General features: G+C 47.9%; 1 protein-coding gene and 1 long non-coding RNA gene across 7 annotated transcripts in view; one reads left to right on the top strand and one right to left on the bottom strand.

Moving 5' to 3' along the window:
* The window catches only part of LOC139758798 (steroid hormone receptor ERR1-like), a 301,766-nt gene that overhangs the window by 93,883 nt on the left and 195,139 nt on the right, over positions 1-12,744 (bottom strand). The window lies entirely within an intron of this gene.
* The window catches only part of LOC139758800 (uncharacterized), a 281,740-nt gene that overhangs the window by 96,748 nt on the left and 172,248 nt on the right, over positions 1-12,744 (top strand). Inside the window, exon 3 of the long non-coding RNA XR_011714930.1 lies at positions 57-143. This is a non-coding gene — a long non-coding RNA (uncharacterized lncRNA). The remainder of the gene's footprint in view (positions 1-56; positions 144-12,744) is intronic.

Genomic DNA, 12,744 nt, shown 5'->3' with positions numbered 1-12,744 from the left:
GAGGAGCAATGAGATATTATCGTTACATAACGCTTGTGTCATCATTTCCTCTTCAGGCCGTGACGTTGGCTGTCAAGTGTGACGGTCTGTCACCTCCTGCCAGCGACAGCCCCGGAAAGGTTGGAGGAGTGACGACCCGTCAGGTACGACTAGGCTAGTCCACTTTTTCACTGGTGTTAATAACATACATTCGGTAGTACTTTTTAGGATCAGAAGAGACGTCTCATCCTGATTTGAATGTTTTTCAATCCTTTTTGTTTTTAATCCAAAATTTGTGGTCCTAGAACTTATTTTTTTTTTTTTCAAATTAGGATTTGGGTTTTTGAACGTACCGCTGGGTCTTGTGAACTGGACATTATATTGTCTACCAACACCACAAGTAATTTAGCGGTGCTCGAGTTTGATGCCGAGGGTAGTAAAAACAATTATTCATTATCCCACCCCTCTCAACACGGGTAAATGTAAAGCTGTCAGGTGAGTGTGTCAGCTTTAGCTGATGAGCATGTTATGGTAGTGTGTCGGCTTTAGCTGATGATCTTAATATGGTGGTGGGAATGATATTTGGTGCCATACGGTAAGTAGAATATTGTAGTGTTTGTGTTCGGATTACATGAAGAACGTTAAGTTGTTGGTTGGAAGGTATAAGTGGGTCGCAGGTATTTGTCTTTCTATGACTGCCACAGAATTGTTTACGACGTAAATTTACGTTCAGCGAGTCTTCCAGCAGCGTAGCTGTGCGGCACAGAGTCGAGAGAAGCAGCTGCTGGTGTTCTGTGTGTGTGTGTGTGTCCACCTGCATGTGTGGCACAGAGCGCTCTCTCTCTCTCTCTCTCTCTCTCTCTCTCTCTCTCTCTCTCTCTCTCTCTCTCTCTCTCTCTCTCTCTAAATACAGTGAGCGTTAAGCTCAAGCGCACCCTTTTACGCCTGTCCTGTTTCGGGTTCTCGTAGGCATGGATGGTCAACACATTCTTCGCCTAAGTAACTGTTTTCGCTCCCCCCACGTCTTCAAAAAGAACAATCATGTGTTTCGTCTAATAAGATCTCAATGATAACAGAAAATACCGTGACGTCTCCCTGGGTGGTGGTAGGGACTGCAATATTCCCATTTATTTTTCTTTTTAAATAAGACACACAGGACTGGCCGTCCGTCCGTCTGTCCGTCCGTTGCCCTTGCAGTATAATGGGTTTGTTCTTCGCGCAGATTGTCCTGTCCGTGAGGATGCATAATTACTCTAATGTTTCAAGACGTGTGTGTGTGTGTGTGCTGAAACGTGTTAAAACGATTCTCGTATGTGCATTTAGTGTGGTGATAGAAATAGCCTATAAAGAAATAATCTGGTAAAGCGACGAGTCTCTCTGTAATAAGCAGAAATATGTCGCACTTTTAGACAGCGTCAACTTTTTTAAAAGTCGGTTAAGAAACAAGATAATACTAGTCACGTGAACTTGGCGGCGGCGCGCAATTCAAGTTTCACAGAATTTATATGATGTGACATATTGCATGTTGCAGGTCATATTGCATTTTGCAGGTCATATATATGTATGTATATATATATATATATATATATATATATATATATATATATATATATATATAGTTTGAAGGCATATCAAGTGGTTTTCGGGTGTAAATGTTTCCAGCTGTACAATATATATATATATATATATATATATATATATATATATATATATATATATATATATATATATATATATATTCTGACTTTTCTCAGGTATATGAAAAAGAAGTAGCAAAAATAATCTAATTAAAATTTGTTTAATGCTTTCCTCTAAGTATTCAGTATTCATGACTTGCTGGATGAAGGGAACCAGTAAAAAAGAGGTTAAAGAGGTTTATATATATATATATATATATATATATATATATATATATATATATATATATATATATATATATCCCTGGGGATAGGGGAGAAAGAATATTTCCCACGTATTCGCTGCGTGTCGCAGAAGGCGCCTAAAAGGGGTGAGAGAAGGGGGCTAGAAATCCTCCCCTCGTTTTTCCTTTTCCAAAAGAAGGAACGGAGAAGAGGGTCAAGTGAGGATTTTTTCCCCCTCTAAGGCTCAGTTCTATGTTCTTGTCGCTACCTCACTAACGCGGGAAAATGTGATATATATATATATATATATATATATATATATATATATATATATATACTTCCTGTCCCAGGAGTCCCCGTATCTCTATGGGGCTTCGCCAACGCTCAGGAAGCCTCCGACTTTCATTGGGCGTGACCACAGGTCACGGAGTACAGTGAGGTTTACATGGTCTGTGTGGAGCGTGAGGGGCAAACCGGACAGTAAGCGTTTAGGTGTCTTCGTTGTCTGGTCGTTCCATCGTCGGCAGGAAGGGTCTTACCATACGTGGAAATTTGAGTGTTTTGTAGCGTCGCAAGGATTGGGGCGACGTGCAGAGCGCTGAGGAGAGAGTGTGGCTCGTGTGTGTTTGGGTAATGTGGTTTCTGATGGGCGTGTCCATCTAGCAGGAAGGGTCTTACCATACGTGGAAATTTTAGTGTTTTGTAGCGTCGCAAGGATTGGGGCGACGTGCAGAGCGCTGAGGAGAGAGTGTGGCTCGTGTATGTTTGGGTAATGTGGTTTCTGATGGGCGCGTCCATCTAGCAGGAAGGGTCTTACCATACGTGGAAATTTTAGTGTTTTGTAGCGTCGCAAGGATTGGGGCGACTTGCAGAGCGTTGAGGAGAGAATAGTGTGGCTCGTGTGTGTTTGGGTAAGGTGGTTTCTGATGGGCGTGTCCAGCTAGCGGAGGGGATGTTTTGAGTTGCGAGGACGACCCAGTGCTTGCCGGATCATATCGTTGCGTGTGTTATGTCAGTGTTGTGTTAGTGAGAAGTTGTTCAAGTGTGAGAGAAGATTTGTGGTTTGGGTGTAAAGGGGGGCGTGTGTGTGTCGGAGCCGAAAGATTCATTTTTTTTTGCCACGAAGAGACTTCGTTAGGTAAGGCGAAGTACATAACTTATCTGTGTCATCCGTTTCCTGTTGCTTTATTAATAAGCAACCCTGTAGTATTTCTTCATGGATCCCGGATGGGTTATCTTTCATTACTTCCAGAACATTTGGGTCTGGTAAATCACGGATGGTTAAGGCCTTGTTACTTAAAGGCAAATGATTCCCGTCTTGAATTTGTTGCTCATCATAATAAGATTTTGAAATACACAAGATGTTCTCGCTGGATCAAGGCAAGGCTTTTGGAACGATTGGCGCTTTAGGCCATATGATGTCAGTCATATGAATTCCAGTGTTTGGCCAGAGATATGGACACACTGAAAACACTCTTTAAGAGTTTGACCAACTAGAATCTTTTAAGGTCAAACAAAACCTTGCCGTAAGGAACACAACAACTTATTGTGGCTAAAGTAAGCGAAAGTCGGAGACTGGTCGTGACTTTTGTGCTTCTTAGTAACTGAGATTACCACATGGAGAGAGACTGTAAGCTTATGAACCAGCCTTGTAGCAACTTGACGGCAATTATTTGCCCACTGTGGGTCTGACAAAGACCCTTTGTGACCGCCGTAATCATCATTCGCTACCACTGACAGGATAGCCTGAGGGACACAATATACTAGCCCGCTGATGGCAGCAAAATGTGAACGAAAAAAAAAGAATGATACTTTCGCTAACTGAACTTTTGGTATTTACCATGTTTTTCTCTCGGGGGAGCGCTGGAGCGCTGCTACATTTTTGTTCATTTGTCTCAAATTTCGTAATGCCAGACGCCTGTCGTGCTGCAGCTGGCTGGCACAGCAGGAGAAACAGAGACTGTCAGATGTGTCGTTTCGCAGAATTCCTGCAAACGGAGACTGCTGGGGAAAGTGGCCTGCAGACGCCGCGCATCTGAAAGTTGCCAAAGTCTAGGATGTTGAGATGTGTCAAATTGACCGTAGCTCTTAACGCCATACAGTTAACCTCTTGAGCAGGATCAGGTCAAAGGCCAGGACATCATACCCATGGGTCGTAAGGGGTCGTACCGTCGTGCTCACTCATGGTCTCAAAAAAAATAGCAACATGCATCACTTGTGTCGATCGCCCCGCCGTATCACATACCGCTGTAAACACCGAAAAACATGGCAAATGGTTTTTCCCGGGATCAGAGGGCAGAGAGAAAAAAAATATACTTTTGGTATGGCGTGAGATATAGATTTGCCACACAAGCTGCTTGTTATACCAGTTGTTTGTTTAGCCGTAACCAGAGCTGGTGTAATGGAGACGAGGGAGTTCACCAGACGCCTCAGCTGTGAGGAGTGAAAGCTTTTGATGCGTGGTTGTAAGTAGGAAATCTTTGCCCACTCGATCACATTACGCGAGAGATATACAAATGAATGGGAACGTGAGGGTTGTTGTGATCTTGATCCTCCCACTGTGCATCGATGTATTCTGGTCACTTTGTTTAGCTCTGGACTGTTTCTGTGTTATTTGCATGTTTAGTGCATGTTTCTGTATCTATTTTGCATGGCTCTGGTATTTGTGTGGATGTTCTTTGCTTTGTTCTGGAACGTCTGTCTGTATGCTTTGCGGCGTAGTTCTGGAAACGTTTTTGAGTGCTCTCTCCATGGCTGTGGAGTTCCAGGTAAGTGGTAAACACAAGTTTTCTCCTTTTGTCACATTTCTGTTTACGGAGCAAATGGGAACAGATGTGAAATGATTATTGAGAACACAAGCTTTAGAAAACTGGCATCGAGAGAACAGAATTTTGTAGGTTTATGGCGGTATATATATATATATATATATATATATATATATATATATATATATATATATATATATATATATATTTCGTGAGTTTCGTTTTGTTACTGTGAGGCAAAACATTGCTAAAATGACTTTCCTCACGACCCCGTATGGTATATGGGTAAATCATTTTCGTCGCAAGAAGGTTGTCTTTCTGATTCGGTAAATAGAGCGCATGTACGAGATTGGAAGTGCTGGCTGGCGGTGAAGGTGTCTGAAATTTCTAGTAGGGCAGTTCTTTGGTGTGTGTGTGTGTGTGTGTGGGGGGGGGGGGGGGGGGGGGGGGGGACCGTAGTACCACAGCTTGTAAGGTGACTGTGATGGGAGAACCGGAATGGGCCATCAGGTCACCGTAGACTGTAGGCTACACACACTGGAGGAGGCTCTCAAGTCTATTCCACGTCTGGCTGAGAACGTCTCACCCGTCTATGGTATATATATACGGTAGGGACTTTGTCACACCCACACGCGGAACTGTTTGAAACTTTTGAGAAACGTCAACACAAGATGACCATTAATCCAGGAGAGACGCACTCCACCCGTTGCCTCGCCGGACCGGAAAGAAAACGTACCATTAGTATTTCTGATGTAAATCCAGAATGTGGAAAGAATAATATTTGAGACTGTAGGTTAATATGTACCTATGTACGTTTGTGCTTACCCACGCACTACCTCATTGTCTAGTATAGGGGGTGATGTTAGGGATGACGTCACAGTTCTTCCAAAAGAAGGAAGTGAATGGTTATGATTCATCTGAACTGATGGTCGGAAATGTAGTAGGTTTTGGGTACGTTCGGTTGGAACGAATGTATCGATCTTCAGTTTGGTTGTGTCTTGCAGCATGGGCTTGGGGGATCGATGGGAACATGGGCCGGGAGGTCGATGAAAAGATTACTTTCTCGTAAGTCTGATAAAAATCCACTGGCTTCCACTCCACCTGAGGTTGACAGCCTCCACTTGAAACTCTCATCTTCCACTCGCTTCCAAAATGAATCTCGGTTTCCACCTATCTCTCAAGGTCTCCACGACACCACATGAGACTCATGGCATCCACTGGACCCCACCCGGGACTTGCAGCCTCCACTAGCCCCCACCTGGGACTCGCAGCCTCCACTAGACCCCACCTGGGACTCGCAGCCTCCACTGGCCCCCACCTGGGACTCGCAGCCTCCACTAGCCCCCCACCTGGGACTCGCAGTCTCCACTAGCTCCCACCTGGGACTCGCAGCCTCCACTAGCCCCCGCCTGGGACTCGCAGCCTCCACTGGCCCCCACCTGGGACTCGCAGCCTCCACTAGCCCCCACCTGGGACTCGCAGCCTCCGCTGGCCCCCACCTGTGACTCGCAGCCTCCACTAGCCCCCACCTGTGACTCGCAGCCTCCACTGGCCCCCACCTGGGACTCGCAGCCTCCACTGGCCCCCACCTGTGACTCGCAGCCTCCACTAGCCCCCACCTGTGACTCGCAGCCTCCACTAGCCCCCACCTGTGACTCGCAGCCTCCACTGGCCCCCACCTGGGACTCGCATCCTTCACTGTATTAACGCATAGTTTAAAAATCCAGTTAACATCTAACAGATTTTAAAAGCCTTCTTGTTCTGCACTTCATATGCATAATTTTGTCACAGACCCTCCCAGAGGCAACAGGTGGAGCTGTGTGTCGCCTCGCCCGGCAACAGCCACCACATAAGATCTTCAGTTGTGTGTATAACCTGTACTACGAAGAGACAACAGATACGATTATAATTATATAATGTATAGCCTTTTGTCTGGTATCTGCATGTGGCTGTAGGTGTCAGTGACTGGTTTCGGTACACTACACATGGCATTTAGGGACTAGGTCTGTGCAAATGAGGCCATTGTTCATCTGTGCCTTGTCGCCATGAAGAGTGAGATGAGTTGTTCGATTATTTAATCCCTCGTCTTGTACCCACATTTATTTAGGAGGAGGGGGGGGGGGAGTATCGTATGTGGAGATGCTGATCTTTTCTGGTAAAGAAAAAAAAAAGGAGGTAATGACATCTCGGTGTGGTTGAAGGCGGGCGTGTCTTGGGCTCCGAAATGTGGAGGATGTGTATGGGTTATGTCACACAGCACTCCCCGACCTCCCCTCCCTTTGGTCTAGGGTTCTCGACGCTCTGGGGACCTTGTCTTCGAGTATATGGTGTGAACTCGGTAGTGCAGGTATAGCCATGTGTGTGTGTTTGTGTGAACTAGTGTAGGGTACAGCTGTAGGTGGTGGTCGCGGAAACCTTTATGATAAAGCTAATTATACCCTGAGGGAGGAGCATGCCGACCTATGTCACTCGTACAGTCACCGTGTACACGGGAATAGACAGCCCCAAAACACCCCGGGACCCCACCGTTGGGGGAAAGCTATCTCCCCGTGCTAGAAATATTTTCCTTTGTCTCAGTCTCCGTTCCATCAGGAACACGGACCACTGGCATTGGGGTCAGGTTATTAGGGGGGTGTTCGAGACGACGTACGCCATTATCATTATGATATCAATCTATATTTTCATCGACTTTTTGTTTAGACGTAGCTTAGGACGTCTTGGTTAGACCCAGCTTAGTTCGTCCTGGTTAGACGTAGCTTAGTTCGTCTTGGTGAGACGCAGCCTAGTTCGTCTTGGTTAGACGGAGCCTAGTTCCTTATGGTTAGACGCAGCTTAGTTCCTCTTGGTTAGACGCAGCCTAGCGTAGTCAGACCTTGGGGGTGAAAAAGGAGAGGTGTGGGCCAGGCTAGGCAGACGAGGTGTGAAAGCGTAGCCTTCGTGAATACTTGAGGCAGTATAATATGGTGTGTTTTTGTTGCTAACTTTGGGTGAGTTTTCCTGGTAATGGACCTTGGGGCCTGGAGGAGAGCAGGTCTCCTCCCTCCGCCCACACTTCCACTGCACAGATCCTACGTGTTCCTAGTAACGTTCCCTTAAGCCTCGCCATCTCCGTTTATAAGCCAGGTTCGTTGTTTTTTTGACGGTGATCATTTATGATGTATGATGACTGATTCTGAGGACTTGTAGCGCGTTGCACCTCACACCTGGAGCACGAGGGTGTGATGGCCTGGTCTTTGAGCTGACTTTTTAGGGCCCATCGTGTTCAAGGGCAGTGATGTCGTGTGCTCAAGGGGTCGTGCCATCGTGCTCAAGGGTCGTACCGTGGTGCTCAAGGGTCGTGCTCAAAGGGTAGCACCGTAGTCGCGACGCGTTGCTCTGTTCGTCGGAGAGCACCGATTGGAAAGTTCCATCGATCAGAACATCGTCAGGAGCCGCGTGGTAGTGAGTGCACTTTGAGGGAAGGAGTGTGTCTCCGACGACCATCCCATAACACGCACCTCCTCTTCCTCCTCCTCCTCTCCGACGACCATCCCATAACACGCACCTCCTCTTCCTCCTCCTCCTCTCCGACGACCATCCCATAACACGCACCTCCTCTTCCTCCTCCTCCTCTCCGACGACCATCCCATAACACCCACCTCCTCCTCCTCCTCCTCCTCCTCGCCTTCATTTCTATTTACTTCTCCCCCATATGACCAGGACATTCCGCATGAAGAATGTGGATAGGAGGCTGGCTGTAAACAACCTGGTGGTGAGCCAACTAGCCTACCAACCAACCAACCAACCAGCCAGGTAGGCAGGCAGGAGGCCGTCGCACGCTTCATGGCTCCGACAGCCTTTTGTTCAAGCACGCAGCTGGTCTTTCCACTTCATTGCCTGCATGTTATGTGCCTCATGCGTTCTCGTAAACCGCACATCTCACTTTCATCGTACCTCATATTCTCGGAAACCTCACATGGCACAGTGCATCCTGTGTTCCTTTCAACTACATAACCTCATTTACATTGTGCCTCACGTGTTCCTGTAAACTGCATATCTCATTTGCATCGTGCCCCGCTTGTTTTTTGTAACTTGCACGTCTCATAGTTTTATGGCGTGACACGGCATGTGATACTGTAAAAAAGGAAATACCCCATCATTTTATGGTGACAGGATCTTAAGTGTACTACGAGTGAAGATTTGTTACCCCTGAGGTTTTGGCCTGAGACCAAGTTGTGGCGGCGTTGCTTGTCTGCTCACAGTGTCTTCACCAGACCCCATCATCACCAGTACACCCCACAGTGTCTTCACCAGTCCCCATCATCACCAGTACACCCCATAGTGTCTTCACCAGTCCCCATCATTACCAGTACACCCCACAGTGTCTTCACCAGTACACCCCACAATGTCTCCACCAGTCCCCATCATCACCAGTGCACCCCACAGTGTCTCCACCAGTCCCCATCATCACCAGTACACCCCACAATGTCATCACCAGTCCCCATCATTACCAGTACACCCCACAATGTCATCACCAGTCCCCCCACCATCACCGGTACACCTCGACGCCGAAGACACATGCACATGCATCTTGAGCTCCTCGCACCTGTTGCCCAGCACCACCCACCACACCCTGACGGAGAAGGGGGAGGAGGAGGAGGCCAAAATGAATCATTGTCCACCCACCACACGATAATCGCGACCGGACGCTGCCTCACCAGTTCGTAAACTCTGAGGGGACCCAGTGGCCTGTGTGTGTCTCTTTCGAAGTTTTACTTTCATTTTCAGGCGCTCGAGACGCGGCATAAGAGTTGCCGATTTTTTACGGCCTCCCTCACAGGATTACCTGGCTATCGTGGACGATGATGAACAGCTTTCGTTCACAGCGACAGCCTGGTTGGCAGTACACGTCGAAGTCCACGGCGAAAGCCCAGTAGACGAACAGAAATGACAGCCATGGTCAGAAGATGCAGCATTAGAACAGCCAATAACAGCCTCGCATACAGCAATAGAAAGCCATTAACAGACTCTTAAACAGCGTTAGACAGCAAACATCAGTCTTGTATACAGCATTAGACAACCAATAACAGCCTCTTATACAGCATTAGACAACCAATAACAGCCTCTTATACAGCATTAGACAGCCAATAACAGCCTCTTATACAGCATTAGACAGCCAATAACAGCCTCTTATACAGCATTAGACAGCCAATAACAGCCTCTTAAACAGCATTAGACAGCCAATAAGCCTCGTATGCAGCATTAGACAGTCAATAACAGCCTCTTATACAGCATTAGACAGCCAATAACAGCCTCTTATATAGCATTAGACAGCCAATAACAGCCTCTTATACAGCATTAGACAGCCAATAACAGCCTCGTATGCAGCATTAGACAGCCAATAACAGCCTCTTATACAGCATTAGACAGCCAATAAGCCTCGTATGCAGCATTAGACAGACAATAAGAGCCTCGTATACTGGCTGGTACGGTGGTAGGCCACCTGGATTCTGTAAAAGCTGAGAGACAGATTGGTCGCACTGACGGAGTGGACGGACTGGTCCCGCTCTCGACACACCAGACAGGTTGATCCAGCGACGCGGTAGACAGGCTGTGGTCCACTGACGCGCCAGACAGATCGGTCTATTAATAAAGCAGACAGAGGCTAGCTCACGTCCTCATTATGCAGCCAGGTCCTCTGCCTCGGTAGTTAGACAGGTCCACCGACACAGGAGACAGCGCTGGTAGTCCCCGTGATAAAGCCGACAGCCTGTCTACTCACAGCCAGACCCGTAGTTACGACTGCCAACGAGGCTTTTGTCAAAGGGGCAGGGCTGTCGCGTTGCGCTCACCGCAAAAAAAAAAAAGATATAGGGTGACGAAAGATGATGGGTCGTGTGAGTTAATGTGTTGTCATGAGTTGATGTTGAGAGATTGTATGTGTATGTGTGTGTGTGTGTGTGTGTGTGGACTGAATGCCAATAGATTGGTGAGGACAGCTACCTGGGCCAAGGAAGTGACACCTGGCAGCCACTGAGACATGAGGGAGTGCTGCTGTAAGTGACGCTGACCTTGGAGGAGACAGGTGGGAGTGGTGTAAGCGCACGCTGACCCTGGAAGAATGGTGGGAGGGCTGTAAGCGCACGCTGACCCTGGGAGAGAGCGTTTGGGAGTGGTGTAAGCGCACGCTGACCCTGGGAGAGAGCGTTTGGGAGTGGTGCAAACGCACACTGACCCTGAGAGAGAGCGTTTGGGAGTGGTGTAAGCGCACGCTGACCCTGAGAGAGGGCGGTGTGAGTGGTGTAAGCGCATGCTGACCCTGGGAGAGAGCGTTTGGGAGTCGTGTAAGCGCACGCTGACCCTGAGAGAGGGCGTGGTGTAAGCGCACGCTGACCCTGGGAGAAAGCGTTTGGGAGTGGTGTAAGCGCACGGTGACCGTGGGAGAGAGCGTTTGGGAGTGGTGTAAACGCACACTGACCCTGAGAGAGGACGGTGGGAGTGGTGTAAGCGAGAGAGAGAGAGAGAGAGAGAGAGAGAGGTGGGGGGGAAAAAACGAAGGTGGATCCGAAGAAAGTGTTTTTGCTGACCCGGCGGGCTGGCCTGTGCCGCTATTGTGGTGGTCCTCACTACAGACTACACTCTCTTAGCTACACTCCTCACACAGCTACGCTCCTCTCACAGCTACGCTTTTCTCTCATCCACACTCCTCTCACAGCTACGCTCCTCTCACAGCTACGCTTTTCTCTCTGCTACACTCCTCTCACAGCTACGCTTCTCTCACAGCTACCCTTTTCTCTCATCTACACTCCTATCACTGCTACGCTCCTCTCTCACCTACACTCCTCTCACACCTACACTCTCACAGCTACATTCCTCTCTCAGCTACACTCCTCTCACAGCTACTCTCCTCTCACAGCTACTCTCACACTTGCTCTGGAGATCAGGTTCTCCTTGTGGTAGACGCATTCTGTAACAGGTACAATGACTGATACGTTTCTTGCGCAGGTACTCTCTCTCTCTTCAGGTCCATTTCTGCGCAGGTACTCTCTCTTCAGGTCCATTTCTGCGCAGGTACTCTTTCCAGGTACATTTCTGTCGGTAGTACATAGTCTTCGTGGTCTCGTATTCTTACAGGCACCCTATTTCTAAAGGTACACTCGTTCCACCAGTGCACAGGTCCACTGCCCTGGCAGTGCTGTGGGGAAAATGCTCTGCAGCTACACTGTTCTTGCCTTAGAACTATTCTACAGGTGCTCTGTTGTCGTAAACGCTCCTGTTCTGCCTGACAGGTTCGAACCCCCTCTCTCTGGTGCGTAACCTCTCTCTCTCTCTCTCTCTCTCTCTCTCTCTCTCTCTCTCTCTCTCTCTCTCTCTCTCTCTCTCTCTCTCTCTCCTCGCCAGGGGACGACACTCCCCCCGAGTGTGTGTATTTTTATATGAGGGGACGACCCAGGTGCACAGCCGTACCTGGGAGGCCCTTGTGTTGATAGCATTTTAGTGGGAGAGGCCGGGGGCTTGGGGTGGCTGTTGGAGAGAGAGAGAGAGAGAGAGAGAGAGAGAGAGAGAGAGAGAGAGAGAGAGAGAGAGGGATCGGTGCTAGGGGGAGGGGGGTTGGCTGGGGAGAGAGAGAGAGAGGGAGGGAGATAAAGCCGGGGTGAGAATGAGGGCCTCTCGCCCCGTCATTACTCATGCATATCTAAACAGGCTGTTGCTAGTTTCTCTCTCTCTCTCTCTCTCTCTCTCTCTCTCGCTGGGCGTCTGGGCACACCGCGGGAGTGGCTGAAAACCTTTTGGAAAAGGGAGACACCCCCCCCCCCCTACCCCACCCCCCGAGTCGTCACGCTTGCGTGGGTACAGCCCCAAACCTTTTTAAAGGATTGATATAAGATAGTAGGCTCTTTTTTTTTTTTCCTTAATGCCTCGTGTAGGAAATGTTCATATTCTTTATTCCGTTTTGTAAGATCCTTTTTTACTGTTTCGTTATGAATATTTTAATGTCTAATATATATATATATATATATATATATATATATATATATATATATATATATATATTCGTCTCTTCGATGTATATCAACTGACTGTTATATTTCTCTCTTGTGTCTCCCCTGATGATGTGATTATTACACGAAAGTGCACTTGGGAACTTTTCGTGTTTC

Source organism: Panulirus ornatus, chromosome 31 (genome assembly GCF_036320965.1).
Source record: "Panulirus ornatus isolate Po-2019 chromosome 31, ASM3632096v1, whole genome shotgun sequence".
NCBI classification, from domain to species: Eukaryota; Metazoa; Arthropoda; class Malacostraca; order Decapoda; family Palinuridae; genus Panulirus; species Panulirus ornatus.
This window is presented reverse-complemented; position numbering and strand designations above follow the sequence as displayed.